Source organism: Arachis hypogaea, chromosome 13 (genome assembly GCF_003086295.3).
Source record: "Arachis hypogaea cultivar Tifrunner chromosome 13, arahy.Tifrunner.gnm2.J5K5, whole genome shotgun sequence".
In the NCBI taxonomy this organism is placed as follows: Eukaryota; Viridiplantae; Streptophyta; class Magnoliopsida; order Fabales; family Fabaceae; genus Arachis; species Arachis hypogaea.
In genome coordinates this window covers 100,461,829-100,481,546 of record NC_092048.1, presented here as the reverse complement: position 1 = coordinate 100,481,546, position 19,718 = coordinate 100,461,829, and the positions used below count along the sequence as shown (strand labels likewise).

At 40.2% G+C, this 19,718-nt stretch overlaps 1 non-coding gene across 1 annotated transcript; it reads left to right on the top strand.

Moving 5' to 3' along the window:
- The first annotated feature begins 18,326 nt into the window (after window positions 1-18,326).
- LOC112739831 (small nucleolar RNA R71) lies at window positions 18,327-18,430 on the top strand. Its single transcript, XR_003170768.1, has one exon. It is a non-coding gene; the product is annotated as a small nucleolar RNA R71 (small nucleolar RNA).
- The last annotated feature ends 1,288 nt before the right edge of the window (window positions 18,431-19,718 follow it).

The window sequence follows — 19,718 nt, the reverse complement described above, 5'->3', positions numbered from 1 at the left end:
AACCTACCTCATAAACTCCACCTACCTTCAAAATTCAAAATCAATTTCCCACCCAACCCACCCTAAATGGCCGAACCTAACACCCTCTCCCCCCACTATATAAAGCCGTCCATTCTTCTTCATTTTTACACAACACAACCCTCTCTTCTCTTCTTGGCCGAAACACAACCCCTTCTCCCTCTCCTCCATTTTCTTCTTCTTCTTCATCTATTCTTTCTTCTCTTGCTTGAGGGCGAGCAAAATTCTAAGTTTGGTGTGGTAAAAGCATAAGCTTTTTGTTTTTCCATTACCATTGATGGCACCTAAGACCGGAGAATCCTCTAGAAAAGGAAAAGGGAAGACAAAAGCTTCCACCTTCGAGTCATGGGAGATGGAAAGATTCATCTCCAAAGCTCATCAAGACCACTTCTATGATGTTGTGGCCAAGAAGAAGGTGATCCCTGAGGTCCCTTTCAAACTCAAGAGAAATGAGTATCCGGAGATCCGACATGAAATCCAAAGAAGAGGTTGGGAAGTTCTAACAAACCCCATCCAACAAGTCGGCATCCTAATGGTTCAAGAGTTTTATGCCAATGCATGGATCACTAGGAACCATGATCAAAGTAAGAACCCGAATCCAAAGAATTATGTTACAATGGTTCGGGGGAAATACTTAGATTTTAGTCCGGAGAATGTGAGGTTGGCGTTTAACTTGCCTGTGATGCAAGGAGATGAGCGCCCCTACACTAGAAGGGTCAACTTTAATCAAAGGTTGGACCAAGTCTTCATGGACATATGCGTGGAAGGAGCTCAATGGAAGATTGACTCCAAAGGCAAGCCGGTTCAACTGAGAAGACTGGACCTCAAGCCTGTGGCTAGAGGATGGTTAGAGTTCATCCAACGCTCCATCATCCCCACTAGCAACCGATCTGAAGTTACTGTGGATCGGGCCATCATGATCCATAGCATCATGATTAGAGAGGAAGTAGAAGTTCATGAAGTCATCTCCCTTGAACTCTACAAAATAGCCGAAAAGCCCTCCCCTGGGGCAAGGCTAGCTTTTCCTCATCTTATTTGCCATCTATGTTACTCAGCTGGAGCTTTCATAGAAGGAGATATTCACATTGAGGAAGAGAAGCCCATCACTAAGAAAAAGATGGAGCATGCAAGAGAGCCCATTCATGGAGCTCAAGAGGCGCAGGAAGCTCATCACCATGAGATCCCGGAAATGCCTCAAATGCATTTTCCTCCACAAAACTATTGGGAGCAAATCAACACCTCCCTAGGAGAATTAAGTTCCAACATGGGACAACTAAGGGTGGAACATCAAGAGCACTCCATCATCCTTCATGAAATTAGAGAAGATCAAAAAGCAATGAGGGAGGAGCAACAAAGACAAGGAAGAGACATAGAAGAGCTCAAGGACAACATTGGTTCCTCAAGAAGAAAACGCCACCATCACTGAGGTGGACTCATTCCTTGTTCTTACATTCTCTGTTTTTGTTTTCTCTATGTTAAAGTGCGTATCTATGTTTGTGTCTTCATTACATGATCATTAGTAGTTAGTAACTTTGTCTTAAAGTTATGAATGTCCTATAAATCCATCACCTCTCTTAAATGAAAAATGTTTTAATTCAAAAGAACAAGAAGTACATGAGTTTCGAATTTATCCTTGAACTTAGTTTAATTATATTGATGTGGTGACAATGCTTCTTGTTTTCTGAATGAATGCTTGAACAGTGCATATATGTTTTGAAGTTGTTGTTTTAGAATGTAAAATATGTTGGCACTTGAAAGAATGATGACAAGGAGACATGTTATTTGATAATCTAAAAAATTATAAAAAATGATTCTTGAAGCAAGAAAAAGCAGCAAAGAACAAAGCTTGCAGAAAAAAAATAGCGAAAAAAAAATAGAAAAAGAAAAAGCAAGCAGAAAAAGCCAAAGCTCTTAAAACCAAGAGGCAATAGCAAAAAGCCAGTAACCCTTAAAACCAAAAGGCAAGGGCAAATAAAAAGGATCCCAAGGCTTTGAGCATCAGTGGATAGGAGGGCCTAAAGGAATAAAATCCCGGCTTAACCAGCTAAACCAAGCTGTCCCTTACCATGTGCTTGTGGCGTGAAGGTGTCAAGTGAAAACTTGAGACTGAGCGGTTAAAGTCAAGGTCCAAAGCAAAAAAAGAGTGTGCTTAAGAATTCTGGACACCTCTAATTGGGGACTTTAGCAAAGCTGAGTCACAATCTGAAAAGGTTCACCCAATTATGTGTCTGTGGCATTTATGTATCCGGTGGTAATACTGGAAAACAAAGTGCTTAGGGCCACGGCCAAGACTCATAAAATAGCTGTGTTCAAGAATCATCATACTGAACTAGGAGAATCTATAACACTATCTGAACTCTGAGTTCCTATAGATGCCAATCATTCTGAACCTCAATGGATAAAGTGAGATGCCAAAACTATTTAAGAGGCAAAAAGCTACAAGTCCCGCTCATCTGATTGGAGCTATGTTTCATTGATAGTTTGGAATTTATAGTATATTCTCTTCTTTTTATCCTACTTGATTTTCAGTTGCTTGGGGGCAAGCAACAATTTAAGTTTGGTGTTGTGATGAGCGGATAATTTATACGCTTTTTGGCATTGTTTTTAGTATATTTTTTGTAGAATCAGGCTACTTTTAGGGATATTTTCATTAGTTTTTATGTTAAATTCACATTTTTGGACTTTACTATGAGTTTGTGTATTTTTCTGTGATTTCAAGTATTTTCTGGCTGAAATTGAGGGACTTGAGTAAAAATCAGATTCAGAGGTTGAAGAAGGACTGCTGATGTTGTTGGATTCTGACCTCCCTGCACTCAAAATGGATTTTCTGGAGCTACAGAACTCAAAATGGCACGCTTCCAATTTCGTTGGAAAGTAGACATCCAGGGCTTTCCAGAAATGTATAATAGTTCATACTTTGCCCAAGTTTAGACGACACAAACTGGCGTTCAACGCCAGCTCTCTGCCCAATTCTGGCATCCAGCGCCAGAAACAAGTTGCAAAGTGGAGTTCAACGCCCAAAATGGCACAAAAACTGGCGCTCAACTCCAAGAATGACCTCTCCACGTGTAGACTTCAAGCTCAGCCCAAGCACACACCAAGTGGGCCCCGGAAGTGGATTTATGCATCAATTACTTACTTCTGTAAACCCTAATAGCTAGTTTATTATAAATAGGACTTTTTACTATTGTATTAGACATCATTGAACATCTTGGACCATCTTTGGATTATATTTTGATCCTTGGATGCCTAGTTCTGAGATCAGAGGGGCTGGCCATTCGGCCATGCCTGGAACTTTCACCTGTGTATTTTCAAACGGTAGAGTTTCGACACTCCATAGATTAAGGTGTGGAGCTCTGCTGTTCCTCAAAGATTAAAACAAAGTACTACTATTTTCTATTCAATTCATCTTATTTCGCTTCTAAGATATTCATTCGCACTTCAACCTGAATGTGATGAACGTGACAATCATCATCATTCCCTATGAACGCGTGCCTGACAACCACTTCCGTTCTACATTAGATTGAATGAGTATCTCTTAGATCTCTTAATCAGAATCTTCGTGGTATAAGCTAGATTGATGGCGGCATTCATGAGAGTCTAGAAAGTCTAAACCTTGTCCGTGGTATTCCGAGTAGGACTCTGGGATTGAATGACTATGACGAACTTCAAACTCGCAAGTGCTGGGCGTAGTGACAGACGAAAAAAGATAGTAAATTCTATTCCAGTATGATTGAGAACCTCAAAGATGATTAGCCATGCAGTGACAGCGCATCAGACCATTTTCACAGAGAGGAATAGGATGCAACCATCGACAAGGGTGATGCCTCCAGACGATTAGCCGTGCTGTGACAGAGCATTTGGACCATTTTCCCGAGAGGATTGAAAGTAGCCATTGGCACCGGTGACATCCTTACAAAAAGCCAGCCATAGAAAGGAGTAAGACTGATTGGATGAAGACAGCAGGAAAACAGAGGTTCAGAGGAACAAAAGCATCTCTATGCGCTTATCTGAAATTCTCACCAATGATTTACATAAGTATTTCTATCCTTTTTATATTATCCTTTTTCGAAAACTCCATAATTATTTTATATCCGCCTGACTGAGATTTACAAGGTGACCATAGCTTGCTTCAAACCAACAATCTCCGTGGGATCGACCCTTACTCACGTAAGGTTTATTACTTGGACGACTCAGTGCACTTGCTGGTTAGTTGTATCGAAGTTGTGACAAATTATGAATTGAGATTAGAGCACCAAGCCTTTGGAGCCATTACCAGAGATCACAATTTCGTGCACCACACGCCTTCGAACTCAAGTGGCACGCCCCTTGCCTTTCTCACTTCTCTTTGCCTCTGGAAACTTGTACTGGCTTGCCACGCCCAAGGTCTGGCATGCCACGCCCTTGCTTTATGCTTGGCTAGGCTTCTCTGGAAAGTTGAACTAGCATGGCACACCCAGGGTCTGGCGTGCCACGCCCCTTTTGTGAGTGAGTGGTTCCTCTGTTTGGCGTGCCACACCACGAGCTCAAGTGGCACGCCCCAATGCTTCTCTCTGAATGACACTGGCGTGCCATGCCTGGTTGCTCAAGTGGTATGCCTAAGTGAAGAATGGTGAGTGGCGTGCCACGCCCTCGATACAAAGTGGCACGCCCCATGTAATTGGCCACCTTCATCCTCTCTGGAAACTTATACCAGCGTGCCACGCCTAAAGGCTGGCGTGCCACGCCCATGATCTTGTCTTGGTTCCAGTAGTTGGCGTGCCACGCCTCAATCTTCAAGTGGCACGCCATAGTGAAATGCTAAGGTTGGCGTGCCATGCCTTCGATACCAAGTGGCACGCCCAGTCCTTGCTTTTGGTCCTTTGTGCATTGGCGTGCCACGCCTGGTTGCTCAAGTGGCATGCCCAGTCTTCAATTGCCTTCAGCCCCTTCTCTGGATTGTTGTACCAGCATGCCACGCCATGCTGCTCAAGTGGCACGCTCATGGATTTGTGAACTCTTCAAGCTTGGCGTGCCACGCCTGGGTTCTCAAGTGGCACACCCAAGTGACTTCTTGGGGCTGGCGTGCCACGCCTTCGACACCAAGTGGCACGCCATAGTGAAGGTTCTTCTTGTAATGGTGAGTTGGCGTGCCACGCCCCTTTGCTCAAGTAGCATGCCCATAGTAATTGATGGGCCAGGCGTGCCACGCCCTTTTTGTGTCCTCCATTGTAGCTCTCTGGAATTTTGTATTAGCGTGCCACGCCTAGTCTCAGGTGTGCCACGCCCACATGCATGCTTGGACTTCTTCTCTAAACTTTAGTACTGGCGTGCCACGCCCAGCTCCTGGCGTGCCACGCCAGTGCATTTTTGTGGCGTTTGCTTCAAGTGGCATGCCAGTTTCACACGCCCAGCTTCTTGTTTATCTTCTACCCAATTTTTTATGCTTTTCTCACCTGAAATTCAACACAACTCATCTCAAAGTAGTGTACCATAATATTCATCAAATAATGCATGAATTGTACTTATCAAATGAGATTTATGCTCTTTTATGGTCTTCTTTATGCAAGAAAGAAGGGTAGATGATGCAAGTCATCATTACCTCTAGAAAGCACAAGAAACCTTAGCCCTCCACTCTTTCTCCCTACTATGACTATGCAAAGAACCCTCTAAATGATGAGTACAAAGCAAACCAGCAACTGCCGCCTACAGAAGCGTATAGGTTTCCTAACCTATATTGTGAGCTTTGCTTTTCGACATACCGGAAGAAGAATCTGAATATAGAGAAGAAACTGGTCCTCCCGACTGACGTGAGATGAACCATTACGACACGTATTCAGGGGATGGGCATGGGCTTTATTGATAGGGAGCTAGGCAGGGTGAACTCCTCCTGGGTGAAGGAATTTTACTGTAACTTCTTTAGACACACCCTTGAGTCAGTTCACCTGCGAGGTGGGCAAGTATTGGTTACAGAGGCACCATCACAGACATAGGCCACCCCGGAGGCACAGCAGCCCCCTAAGGAGCCACAGCCTAAGACCCATCCAGATGCGACAGTTGACCCTCACACCGTGTCTGAGCAGTAGCATCGAGGACGATGCTCCATTTTAAGTGTGGGGAGGTCACCGTCGTCGCCATCGGTGGAGTTGCCGTTTTGGATGATAAGTTCGGACATTTATCACTTGTTTTATGTCGTTTTTAGTATACTGCACTTTTTGGATTGTTGTACATATTTGTTAGTTTGACACTTTTATTTGACACTTTTATTCTAGTTGTTACATTTTGCACCTTAGTTAGTAGATATTTCATACTTTTAGTTAGATTTGCTTTATGTAGTTGTAAGCAAGTGAGATTTGAGCCTAATGATGTGGTTACATCTTATAATCACTTATTTTCCTTCTTGTGTGCAATTGTTCTCTTTTTATGATTGTGATCCTTGATTTGCTTAATTCTTTATGTCCATTATTCCTTGTATTCATGCATTTATATGATTAAGGCCATTGTTTCATTAGCTCACTTACCCAAAAAGTCTACCTTTTACATTCCATTGTTAACCAATTTTGAACCTATGCTTAACCCAATTGTTCTTTATTTTAGCACATTACAAGCCTAAAGCGGAAAACAATAAAAGTCCCTTGTTTGGATCTTTGATTGGCTTAGGATAGTGAGAGTGTTCATTGTTCAAGTTTGGGGAAATTTGGGACATTAGTTGGGATAAAAGGGTGCTTTGTATTTTTATATTTGGGAATTGGGTACATACTCATGTATTAATCAAATGTTAAACCTTATGCATTGATGTTCTTGTATATAGTTTTGAAAGAAAGAAAAATGAGAAAAACAAAAAAAAAGAATATATGTAAAAGAAAAGAAAAATAAATAGAAAAAAGAAAGAAAGAAAAGAAGAAAGAGAAAGAAATATAAAAAGGGGGGAAAATGTCCCAAAGTAAAGATCAATAAGAATCAACGCATAAGAGTTGTGGGTAGTTAGGTTAGAACTTAATTGTATAGGTATTCATAGGTTAGGTTGGAAAGTCTAGGTTAATCAAAGACTCAAAATCTAGCCCACTTAACCATATATGACCATACCTTTACAACCATAAGAAAGACCTCATGATAATTGTATGCATGTATTGAATAATTGTTGATTGTTAGATGAAGAACAAATCTTGAAAAGCATGATTAGGGGGGAATTGAGTGAATCAACCCCTAAACGCTTGAGTGACTAGAGCAAATACACACCCGGTGAGGGTTCGATTGCTCAATTACATATTTTCACCATAATCATCTTTATTCATGCAAGTTTGTAAATCATTTTTGATTATTCAGTACAATTGTGGGTTGGATTTTGATTTTCATTACTTTAGCCCTTGTGCTTGCATATATCTCTTGGAGGTTGATTTGTTTTGACCAAGCATTTGCATTCATGTAGGTAGTTGTATTTAGATAGGTTGCACATAGTTTAGTTGCATTAAATAAATGCCACACCCTTTACTTCATTCTAGGTATAGCATGAGGACATGCTATGATTTAAGTGTGGGGAGGTTGATAAACCCCATTTTCAGGGTTTATCTTGTGTTGAATTTAGAACATTTTATCAACCTTTCCTCACATTTATTCAATGAAATAGCATGGTTTTGTGATCCTTCCTTAAATTTTGCTTAATTGTGAAAACATACTTTTAGACCTTTAATTTGATGATTTTTTTTTCACCTTTGATTCCACTAGATGCCTTGATTTGTTTGTCGAGTGATTTCAGGTTGAAAAGGCTAGGAATAGATCAAAGGAGTGAAGAGAAAAGTATGCAAAGTAGAGAAATCATGAAAAGCCAAAGATTCGGAGTACATTCATCCACGCGCACGCGCACTGGACGCGCACGCGTGGATCACGAAAACTTCAGGGACACGCACGCGTGCTGTACGCGTACACGTTGGTGGCCGCACGTGATTTTTAAGAGGAAAACGTGCCCAGCGAATTCTAAGAAGCTGTGGGGCCCAGTCTGTAACCAACTTTGGCGCCAAAATGCCAAAAAGACCAAGGATTGAAGAGCAAAGGGGGATTCGATCATTCTACACACATTAGGATTAGTTTTAGTTAGTTTTAGAGAGAGAAGCTCTCACTTCTCTCTAGGAATTAGGATTAGGTTTAGTTCAATAATTTTAGATCTAGGTTTTAGTTCATGCTTTCATCTACTTCTACTTCTCAATTCTTTGTTGTTACATGTTGTTCTTCTATTCTTTTGATTGTAATTTCTTCTACTTTGTTTCTACACTTTGTTGTTGATCTACTCTTATTTCTTTTATTTTCTTTCAATTCAATTTTGAGGTAATTCATGTCAATAATGTTCTTTTTTATTGTTGTTGTCAATTCTTTGTAATAGTTGTTGTTAGATTTCATTCTTGTTATCAATTTACTATGCTTTTCTTTTTTGCCTTCCAAGTGTTTGTCAAAATGCTTGAGAAGATATTAGAGTAGAATTTTATGTTCTTGGCTTGGGAAGGTAATTTAGGAATTTTTGAGTTGCTAATGTCCAAGTGGTTGATAGTTGATAGCCATTGACTCTAGTTCTCATTAATTCAATTAGTGAATAGCTAGGACTTATGGACTTGGATTGATATAGCTCATTTGACTTTCCTTTATTTGTTAGAGGATGACTTAGTGGGATTGATCCTTGCAAATATCATATTGTGGTTAGTGATAAGGATAGAGATCCTTGACCACCAAACCTTGTCAAGACCTCTTTGTCAATTGATTTCCTTTATCATTTACTTTTCTTGTTTCCTAATCAAAACCCCAAAATATACATGTCCATGACCAATAACAAGAACATTACCCTGCAATTTCTTTGAGAGACGACCCGAGGTTTAAATACTTTGGTTTATAATTTTAGGGGTTTGTACTTGTGACAAACAAATTTTTGTATGAAGGGATTAGTGTTGGTTTAGAAACTATACTTCGACGAGATTTCATTTGTGAAATTCTAAACCGTCAAAAATCAATTCATCAGTGCCACACCCTTTTTAGGAGAGGAATTGGCATGCCACGCCCATAGACACGCCCAGCTTATGATGCTGAAAGAATGGTCTTTTTCACCTTCATATTTAATGACCACTATAAAGTGTTATATATCTTTGGAAAGCTCTAGTTGTCAGCTTTCCAAATCCACCAAAATCACATCATTTGAACCTCTACAACTCAAGTTATGTTCCTTTGAAGATGAAGAGGTCAGGCTGATAACTCTGCAGGGACGTGTTGTGCTCCTTTGTGTTTTCGGGGTCAATATCTTCCTCAATTCCAGGGCCCACCATAAAGTATTATATATGGTTGGAAAGTTTTGAATGTCTATATTATAATGGCACTAGAATCAATGCATTTAGAGTTGTGTAGCTCAAATATATTATAATGGCATATACCCCAGCGTGCCACGCCAATGCTTGGCGTGCCACGCCCATAGTGCAGGACAAAATCACTTCTCTAGAACTCAAGCCTGGCGTGCCACACCCAAAGCACAAAGTGGCACAAGTCCACGCGTCACCCGTACTTTCTGCATTCCACGCGTACGCGTGGACGATGCTTACGTGTCGCTTGTCCCTCCTACCACCCACGTGCACGCGTGGACGGTGCTTACGCGTTGATCCACCATCCTACCTAATGATGCCTACGCGTCGCCGAAGCGCACGCATCGCCCTCCGCGCCCTGTTTTCCTGTTCTGCCCTGTTTCTTTTCTCTTCTTCTCTTCTTTTCTTTCTCCTTTCTTCTTTCTCCTTTCTTCTTCTTTCCTTTTCTTTTCTTCTTCTTTCTTTCTACCTTTCTTCTTCTCTCTTCTTCCTTTCTTACTTTTCTCTTTTCCCTCTCTTCAAAAAAAATTTTCACTTTTTATTTTTCTTATTTTCATTTTCTTTTATATGTTGCATTTGCATACTATCATTCATTGCATTTTAATTTTGTTTTTATAGCTTGTTCTTATTTTCTTTTCTAAATTTCTTATTTTAATAATGGTGTTGAATTCTCCTACTCAATTGTTGAGAATTTCTTGGTTAGTTTTGGTGCTTCTTGACTTGTTTGGTATTGTTGGGTGATGAAATTTTTAAGTCAATACTCAACCTTTGATGACTCTTGTGTTCTTTGTGCATTGATATGAACTCATAATGTCTTTCATGACCCACTCTTTCTTGTTTGAACTTGATGCTCAACATGCTCTTCATGGCTACGATTTAGGAAATTGCACGATCGGCAAAATTCCTTCCGGCAAGTGCACCGGTTATCGTCAAGTAAAAACTCACAATAGAGTGAGGTCGAATCCCACAAGGATTGGTTGAATGAGCAATTCGGATTAGAAGTGTGTTCTAGTTGAGCGGAATCAAGATTGAGATGAGTATTGCGGAATGTAAAATTGGCGGGAAAAGTAAATGACAAGAAATTGAAATGGCGGAATCTTAAATTGCATAAATTAAAGGGCAGAAACTAAATTGCTGAAATTAAAAGGGGAATGGGGATGATTGCATGAATTGAGTGGCAGAATGTAAAGAGAAGATGGAAATCAGAAATGGGGAATTCATTGGGTTATAGGAGATATTGAGATCTCCGAATCAAAACATGTTTATCTCTTCCTCAACCAATGCGTTCATTGAATTTTGCTTGGCAATCTTATATGATTGGATCCCAATCCCTTGGCTCACCAATGCTCTCTAAAAACAAACAAATTCCCAATCCCTTGGTTTAAATGTTCATAAGAAGAGATGATGCTTGATCACTGATTATACCACACAATTTCATGAACCATAATTTGGTAGGATTACATGTCACAATATCCATCCAAACCCCAATCCAATTCACTGTGAGAAAGCTTCTCTAGCATGAATCCTCCATTCCTTTCCCAAGGCTCCGAAGGATTCCAAGTATGGGTAGTTTCTTTCCCAAGACAACTACTCAATGGAATTAGATTGAGAAGCTTTCTAACAAAATTCAAGAGAAAAGATTGAAGAAGAAGATAAACTATTATTGATTCATTGAATTACAATAGAGCTCCCTAACCCAATGAAAGGGGGTTTAGTGAATCATAGCTCTGAATTCCATTACAAAGAAAAGGAAAACTAGCTAAAAGTGAAAGTAAAAGTCCCCTCTAACTTAACTTCTATCCTATTTATACACTTTCTATATTGAGCTTCAGTTGTGCTTCTTGGGCTTTGAGGCCTCTCCTTGCTTTCCTTTTGCCTTGGGTTTATGATCCATAATCTTGATGAGGTTGTTGATCCAAATCCTGTAACATTTATTGAGCCAACTTAGTGATAATCAAATAATGACACATGACTCAATAAATTGAGATTTCAAACACATCAATCCTTCAGGCCCAATCCCATAAACCATGATATTCAATTGGGTTTCATACCAAAGTAAGTTTAAGTTAATATTTGTGCTCAAAGACTAACTTAAATCACAATATTTTTGGCCCAGAAACCTTTTCCAAGAGTGGCGTTTAAGTTGTAGTTTAAGCTTAAACTGCAGCTTAAACGCTAGACACTTCCAGTGAGGCCTTTTGTAGAAGCACGTTTAAGCTTCAGTTTAAGGTTAAACTGAAGCTTAAACGTGGAAATGGAAGAAGGTAGCCCTGGAGAGTCATGTAGTCGAACACGTTTAAGATTCAGTTTAAGGTTAAACTGAAGCTTAAACGTGGAAATAGGAAGGGCAGCCCTGGAGGTCGAACACGTTTAACCTCCAGTTTAAGGTCAAACTGGAGGTTAAACGTGGAAAAGGGTGGAGGCATACTGGAGGTCGAACACGTTTAACCTCCAGTTTGAGGTCAAACTGGAGGTTAAACGTGGAAGCTTAGAATGGTAGCCCTGGAGGTGTCGAACACGTTTACCCTCCAGTTTGAGGTCAAACTGGAGGTTAAACGTGGAAATGGAGAGAGCAACCCTGGAGGAGAAAAGCTGTCGAACACGTTTAAGCTCCAGTTTGAGGTCAAACTGGAGCTTAAACGTGGAATGGCTCCCTGGTACTCTTCCTGGTTCTGGCGTTTAACCTCCAGTTTGAGGTCAAACTGGAGGTTAAACGTGGAACTCCTCCCTGAGTGGCATTATCATTCTGGCGTTTAACCTCCAGTTTAAGGTCAAACTGGAGGTTAAACTTCAATTCCAGCATTTCTTATCCTTCATGATTTTGACGTTTAAGCTCCAGTTTAGGCTTAAACTGGAACTTAAACTCCACATGTGATATTCAAGCTTCCTTCATTGATTTTGTTGCTTCCTTGCTTAGCCTCTTCTTCCCTGAAATCATTCAAACAATTGCATCAAAGTCTTGCAAAATTTCATGAGAAATCTTCCATTCATAGCATTTAAGTATTATAACTAAAACTCATGGAATATGCATCAAAATCATGTTGTTTGGATGGTTCATTGCTTTGTTCTTCATTTAACCATTTTTGGTTACTTTAAGCTCAAGAAAATGCATAAAACAACTAAAACTAACAGAAAAATGCTAGTGAAACTAGCCTATGATGCCTTGGCATCACAACACCAAACTTAATACTTGCTTGTCCCTAAGCAAGTCCTGAGTTATTTGAGAAGAAAGTATGAAACAGAAAGCAATTACATTGGCTATATTAGCAAGCATTTGAAGTTCATCAGAAGGGTTTTATGCAGAAAGTTGCAGCATCACTTTTTCATACTTATCAGGTAGGATTATCACTTTTTCATTGCATCCATCAAACATTGCTATGGCCTCTTGTTATTCTTATGTCCTTGGCACTTTTCTCTTCTTTGTTTTCTTTTCTTTTTTTTTTAGAGCTCCTTTGCTCCTTGTTTGCTTAGTGTCATGTGTTGCACAAGCCTTTGGCATTTTCTTTTTCTTATCAGTGCACTACACATATCCACTTTAGGCATTTTAGTTCACATTTCTTCTTGAGACATTGGTGCCCAGCACCTCTTTGTGTGACTAAATGTTTTGTATTTAGGTTGCTCTTGATAATGGACTTTTGGTTGATAATCCCGGGTTAGTTAACCCAAGTTACCAAGTGTTGAAACACTCCTCAGAACCTATTCATCCAAGCATATCCTTAATACATAAACACCACAGGCATTTGTCTCAGAAGTTCAAACCATTGGTACCTAGCTTATTTTCTCAATTTTTTTTTTTGCTTTTTGGTTGCCCTTTGGCTTTTTCTTCTTCTTTTTCTTTCTTTTTCATGGCCAAAGACATTTATTCATCAAGATCCATAGACAATTTTTACTTTCTACATAAAAAATGATAATTCTACACTCTAATTCTAGTGATCTGACTAAACAATCAAGCATGCATACCACCACTTAATTCTACTTGATTTGTCACTAATTTAGCCAAGTTACTTTTGTTCAAACTTTTCTTTTATTTTTGGAAACAGAACAAGCATGGCAAGCACTCGTTTAAGAAGGTGAAGTTATATCCAAACATCTAGGCATTCACTTTATTCAAAGCAATAAACAGACACTCATACTAAAAAAAACAAACGACTCAAAAAAAAAAGAGACTCCACATAACACTTAAATGACTTATGATGAAAACAAGTTCATAAAGACAATTCACCAATTATCATTTGATTATTAAGGAACGAGACCACCTCTTATTTATTGCTTGGTTCTTCTTAATTCTTGGGATCCTGCTTCTTCTTGCTTCCTGCCTCTTTTTGACCACTTGTGCTTCCTTTGTCTTTTCTTATGAGCTTTTTCCAGAATCCAGCCTTTTTCATCGTTTCTTCCACTCATTTTTCAAGGATCATTGCCTTGTTTATTTCTCCTTCTTTCCTCCCTTTGAAATACTCATCATAAGCTGGGAATGCTGGGTCCATCTTGTGTAGATGTTCCCCTATGTAGTTAAGCTTGATTTGCGAACTGATGTTGTAATCAGCTTGGACTGAGTATCTTGCATTCTGTAAAGTGGTGGCTTCCTTGATTGCCAAGACATTGGCATCTTGGTGTTGGCATATGTGGCTGAAGGATTCCTGTAAGTGTAAATTTTGTTCCCTTTGCAGATCGAAGAATCTTGATTCAAAGTTCCTTTGTATATCCATCATTTTTAGGTGAAAGTCCTCTTGTCTCTCCTGAGACCTCATGTATTGTTGAGACATTCCTTCCATGATTTCCTCCATTCTGCTCATATCCATGGGGTCTCTGGGAATTCTTTGTCTTCTTTCTGGAATTGCTTGCTCTTCTTGCTCTTCTTCTCTGTCTTCTCCTTCTTGTCCTTCTTGTTCTGCTTCTTGCTCGGGTTCCACTTGTTGCCCTTCTTCATTTCTTCTTCTTGTGTGTCTTGGAGGGGTTGGGCCAAGAGTCATTCTGTGCGCAGTTATGGCCAATCCAGGATATAACCAATTAGGTCTTTCATCCTCAAGTGGTACTTGGGCATCGATGCATAGTCTAATGATAGTGCTAGGGAAGTGGAGCCAGGATTCAGGGTCACTTTTCTCACTAAACTCTTGTATCTGTTCAGCAATGAGTTTATGAACTTTGATCTCCCCTCCAACCATAATGCAATGCAGCAAGATGGCTCTTTTAGGGACTATTTCTGAAGAGTTTGCAGTGGGTAGGATGGATCTCCTAACTATTGCATACCACCCTTTAGCTTCAGGTGTTAGGTCTCCCCTTCTCAAGACTCTTGGAGCCCCTCTTGTTTTTCTCACCCATTCAGCTCTGATGGCACAAAGGTCTTCAGCAATAGTTGTATAGTCAGGTTCTCCTATCATCCTTTCTTTATAACTTGCTTGGCTGAAATGTATGTTTTTCAGGCCAAGAGTTTTCATGATTGCTTTGGGACTGAAGTCAACTTCCACCCCTCTCACATAGCTTTTGTATGTGGGTTTCTTGGTTTGATCCTCCCTTACTGCATTTGCATAAAACTCTTTCACCAAGTTGATGTTGATTTTAGTGATTGGCTTAGTCAGGAGCTCCCACTTCCTCTTTTTGATCTTTTCCCAAACACCTGGGAACTCATCCTTTTCAAGGTCAAAGGGAACCTCAGCTAGTACCGTTTTAGGTCTCATCCATTCGGCTTGAATCTCATGGAAAACTGATCTGTATCTCCATGCATCGAATTCCCTGTTTTCCTCCATTGGCTGCTTGTCTTTTCTTCTTTTGTGGCTAGATGAAGCTGCCATTGGTTCTTTAGTTTTGGTAAGTGACAAGCTAAAGTTGACAAGGTGAAGCAAGAAGTGTTGTTGGAAGTGTGGTAAGGTTGTTTTCGGCAAGAGATAGTTATGCTATGATGAAGGAAAATGTGTATGAAGGAGAATTGGTGGTGTGGGACTCGTTCCCCAAGTGGTTCTTTATAGTGCCCATGAGTGAAAAATGGACGGCTAGGGTGGTTTGTGAAGGGTGGCTTGATGGTAAATATAGGAATTGTGGAGAAGGACGATTTGCTTTTCATTTTCTTGGAAGTATTCTGGGTGCATTAGGTTGTACATGTAGCTTTCTTTTCTTGCAGAACTTCCTTTTCCCATGTGTTAGTTTCAAAGATTTGTGAATTTTCTTTTTGACCAAGCACGTACCTCCCTTTGTCTTTTTCCTCCATTTTTGTCTTTTCTTTTGTACCTGCACAAACAAACAAATTTGCTATCATTTTTCGGTCCATGTGAATTATGAATAGTATTTGCACATGTAAATCAATGCTTGTCTTTATGAGCTTATAGCCGTGACTTCTACATGTATGCACACTTATTATTTGGACACCAAACTTAGTGTTTGGTCAAGTCTCCTGATGACATGAAATCCATATTGGTTGTCCTTAATGAGTGTGCATAATTCTAATAAATCATAGTCACCTTGGCTCTTTGATTCTAAACAAAGTTACTACCCTAAGTAATTGAAACCAAAGTATTAAAACATGTGAATGGTATACTTGTCATGAATTTTGAAATCCAGAGGAACTTCTTGCTTTTCATAAACTGTGTTCAAAAAGAACACCAAACTTAATGTTTGGTTGTGCACCTTGAATGAAAGATGGAATTTAATTTGAGTAAGATTTGGGAGTGCCATCAGGCACACCAAACTTAGAGACCAATTGTAATTTACATGCAAGGTTTAGTGCACTTAATCAATAGTTGTCCTGAGGATTCAAGTTCATGCATAAGAAACCATGCTTTATTAGATGTAAAGCAAAGCACTAAAGATTAAGGATACTAAAAACATGGGTTGCCTCCCATGAAGCGCTTCTTTAACGTCACTAGCTTGACGGTTGTCCCTTGTTAGGGTGGATTGTAGTGCTTGACGTCTTCTCCTCTCACTATGAAAACGTCCCCACTTGATTCATTCATGACCTCTAAATGTTCCATAGAAAGAACTTTCCTGATTGCGAACACTTGAGGGAGCTGGGAAGGAATGGTTTTGAGGCCAGGTGGGATTGGCAGATAATGACTTGATATCACTTTATCTCCCGGAGAAAAACCTTCAGTGGGAATTTTCTTGTTTCTCCACCCTCTTGGCAATCTCCCTATCACTCTTCCCTTTCTCTTGAGGATTTCTTCATTGACCCTTATGTCAGGAGGATCCTTCTGATCTGTTTCCACTGATTCTTGTGGCTTTAACTCTTGCAGCTCTTGTTTGCCTTCCAAGAACTGTTTTAGAGTTTCAGTTGCTAGATTACTTTCCTCCAGACACAGATGGCTACTATCATCCTTAAGCTTTTCAGGTTCTGGTTCAGGCTCAGATGCAGTTTTGAAAACTTTAAAAATGAGCTGTTCATCATGTATTCTCAGAATTAGCTCTCCTTGTTCTACATCTATGAGCGCTCTAGTTGTGGCTAGAAATGGTCTGCCCAGAATTATAGGGTGTAAGTAGCTCTCCTCCATGTCCACAATGACAAAGTCTGTGGGGAAATAATAATCCCCCACTTTCACCAGCACATTTTCAACTACCCCTTCAGCTTGCTTCTGAGTTTTGTCAGCCAGTTGTATGATTACATCAGTGGATCTCACCTCATTCAGTTGTAGCCTCTTCATAAGAGTTAGAGGCATCACATTTATGCTAGCTCCTAGATCACAGAATCCTCTGTCAATTTTTGTTTCCCCTATGATGCAAGGGATATGAAAACTTCCTGGGTCCGTTTTCTTAGAGAGTGTGTCCTTCTTGATGAGAGCACTGCATTCTTTGTTCATTGTTACCGTTTGTCCTCCCTTCAAAACTCTTTTCTTGCTTAACAATTCCTTTAAATACTTGATGTGTGTGGGCATTTGATGAAGAATCTCAAGAAAGGGAATATTGACATGAAGAGAGTTAAATGTCTCTAGAAACCTTGAATAGGTTTTCCTTTTTTCACCTCCTCCTAACCTCTCAGGAAATGGTGCTTTTGGTTGGTATATTTCCATCATGCCTTTTTGCAGTTCCTTGGCTTGCTCAGTTCCACCTTCCTGCTTAACTTCTTCCACACCTTCCTTCAAGATTTCTGGTTCCTGCTCTGAGGGCCTGATTCCTTCTTCTTCTGAGACCTCCTTCAATATGGTGATGGCCTTGCATTCTTCCCATCTTACTCTCTTTTGTTCCCCTTTAGGATTCTTTTCTGTGTCACTAGGGAACACTGCAGTTGATTTGGGTGCCTGTTGAGATAGCTCTCCTACTTGAGATTCCATCCTCTTGAGTTTTTCACCATGGTTTCTTAAGGTAGTTCTCACATCATCCCTGAAGCTCTTCAATTCAATTATGTCTTGACTCATGGTTGCCATCATTCCTTCTATCCGGTTTAATTAATCTTGAAATTGTTGGTTCGGATTAGGTTGGGTAGGTTGATTATTTTGGCCATGATATGGTGGTTGGGAGTAGGTGTTTTGTGTGGCTTGGTATGATCTTTGGTTGGAGTTTTGGTATGTGGAATTGTTATGTTGGTTGTGGTTGTAAGGTTTGTGGTTTTGTGGTTGGGTTTGTTGGTTTCCCCACCCAAAGTTTGGGTGGTTTCTCCAGCCTGGGTTGTAAGTGTTGGAATGTGGATCATATGATTGCCTTTGTTGGTTTCCCACATAGTTAGCCTCATCCCAATCACCTCCTTCAATGCTTACTTCCTCTTGATCTTGTGTGTGTATTGCAGCCACTTGCTTTGTTTCTAATTGCCTGGTAAGCTCTGCTAGTTGCTTGGCAAACACCTTGTTTTGGGCTAGAATTGTATCAACATGGTTCAGCTCCATGACTCCCTTAGTGTTGTGCCTCTCTGATGCATAGTAGTACTCATTCTCAGCCACTGTCTCGATCACTTCAATGGCTTCTTCCACAGTCTTTTTCCTGTTCAATGAACCTCCTGATGAATGGTCTACAGCCTTCCTTGATTCATAAGAGAGCCCATCATAGAAGATGTGCAATTGCACCCAATCATGGAACATGTTTGGCGGGCATTTCCTTGTCAAGTCCTTGAATCTCTCCCATGCCTCGTAGAGAGTTTCACCATCTTGTTGTCTAAAAGTCTGAACCTCAGATCGAAGCCTATTGACCTTTTGTGGAGGGTAGAAACGTGCCAGAAACTTGCTTTCCACCTCATCCCATGTTGTTAGACTCCCCCTTGGGAATGATTCCAGCCACTTAGCTGCTTTGTCCCTAAGTGAAAATGGGAACAAAAGCAGTTTATAGGCATCTTCCTGGACTCCATTGGACTTCACAGTGTCATAAATTCTCAGGAATTTTGTGAGATGTTGGTTTGGGTCTTCATTAGCACTTCCTCCAAAGGAACAATGATTCTCCACTAGTGATATTAGCTGTGGCTTGAGCTCAAAATTGTTGGCCTGAATGGGTGGTTTCTGGATGCTACTACCACAATTCCCAGAGGTTGGGTTTATGTATGAACTAAGAACCCTCCTCTCAGGAATGGCATCGTTTCCATCAGCTCTCTCATGGTTGTGAACTTCTCTATCCATGTTGAGATCTAAAGCTTCCTCAAAATTGTCCTCAGATTCTCCTTCAGATTCCTCTTCTCCCACTACTCTCTTCCCTCTTGCTTCCCTTCTAAGTCTATGAAGGGTCCTCTCTGGTTCGGTATATGGAGGAGTTGATGTCTCTCCTCTCCTACCTGTCATACAAGAACACAGCTCAAACACAAACAAGTGAAATACTCTTGGTTAATGGAAGAGTATGGTTAGATCAATTGAGGAATTAATTCAAACAGTTAGTGAGTCAGTGAGTTAGTTGCATGAATTTAAAGGCATAAAGAAGGAAAGCATATAACCGAGTGCAGAAATTAAAATTCAACAAGTATCTTGGACAGAATTAACAAAGCAAGAGAAAATTGCTCAATCTAGTTAGCTTCCAATTTGAGAATTGTCAATCGAAAACCAATCCCCGGCAACGGCGCCATAAACTTGATGCGCATAAACTAGTTATGCTACGATTTAGGAAATTGCACGATCGGCAAAATTCCTTCCGGCAAGTGCACCGGTTATCGTCAAGTAAAAACTCACAATAGAGTGAGGTCGAATCCCACAAGGATTGGTTGAATGAGCAATTCGGATTAGAAGTGTGTTCTAGTTGAGCAGAATCAAGATTGAGATGAGTATTGCAGAATGTAAAATTGGCGGGAAAAGTAAATGACAAGAAATTGAAATGGCGGAATCTTAAATTGCATAAATTAAAGAGCAGAAACTAAATTGCTGAAATTAAAAGGGGAATGGGGATGATTGCATGAATTGAGTGGCAGAATGTAAAGAGAAGATGGAAATCAGAAATGGGGAATTCATTGGGTTATAGGAGATATTGAGATCTCCGAATCAAAACATGTTTATC